General features: G+C 44.6%; 1 non-coding gene across 1 annotated transcript; it reads left to right on the top strand.

The window, feature by feature from the left end:
* Positions 1-4: 4 nt before the first annotated feature.
* trnas-aga lies at positions 5-86 on the top strand. Its single transcript has one exon. It is a non-coding gene; the product is annotated as a tRNA-Ser (tRNA).
* The last annotated feature ends 624 nt before the right edge of the window (positions 87-710 follow it).

Raw genomic sequence — 710 nt, 5'->3', positions numbered from 1 at the left:
GCCTGTAGTCATGGCCGAGTGGTTAAGGCGATGAACTAGAAATCCATTGGGGTTTCCCCACGTAGGTTCCAATCCTGCTGACTACGTTATGAATGCTTTCCTGCTGGGACAATTTTCGCTCAGAGTTCAGAAAAACTATTTTGTGAACCAGGCCGATAATTTGATTAGACTTGGGAAACTCGAGTTCTTCATCAGAAATGTTCCATATTTAAAACATTATCTCTGTTTCTCTTTCCAGATGCATTGCTCGACACATCGGGTTTCTGCAGCTGTTATTGAACGTCCTGAGCAGAAGTGCTGCCTTTCATTAGATTCCTTTAATCCCTGTCCACTGTTCTCTGACTCGGGTCAGTGGCAACACTTCCTCCTGCTCGTCAAATTGCTCATTCCCCACCGCTCCCTCTCCCATCATTAGAAACAACCGCAGGAAATCGCCACTTAACCATCTTTGTTCCAAAGTGAAACTCATCAGCTTCCGGAATCTCTCCACCAAACGGGACTTCTCATCCCTGGACATGGTGCAAGCCAGAGGATTGTGAAGAGATACTGTGAAAATATTGTCAGTTGGCAGTTGAAAAAATGTTTAGGAAGCAAACCATATAATTTACGCTCCAGCTTTGTAAATCTTGAGAAACTCTTTGGGAAATGGAATCAGAGGAGAATGAAGAAGTGTGAACTGTCGGACCGAGTAGAGGACGGGACATTGACTC

Source organism: Chiloscyllium plagiosum, unplaced genomic scaffold (genome assembly GCF_004010195.1).
Source record: "Chiloscyllium plagiosum isolate BGI_BamShark_2017 unplaced genomic scaffold, ASM401019v2 scaf_50748, whole genome shotgun sequence".
NCBI classification, from domain to species: domain Eukaryota; kingdom Metazoa; phylum Chordata; class Chondrichthyes; order Orectolobiformes; family Hemiscylliidae; genus Chiloscyllium; species Chiloscyllium plagiosum.
The sequence above is the reverse complement of the archived record's forward strand: the minus strand, read 5'-3'. Positions and strand labels throughout refer to the sequence as shown.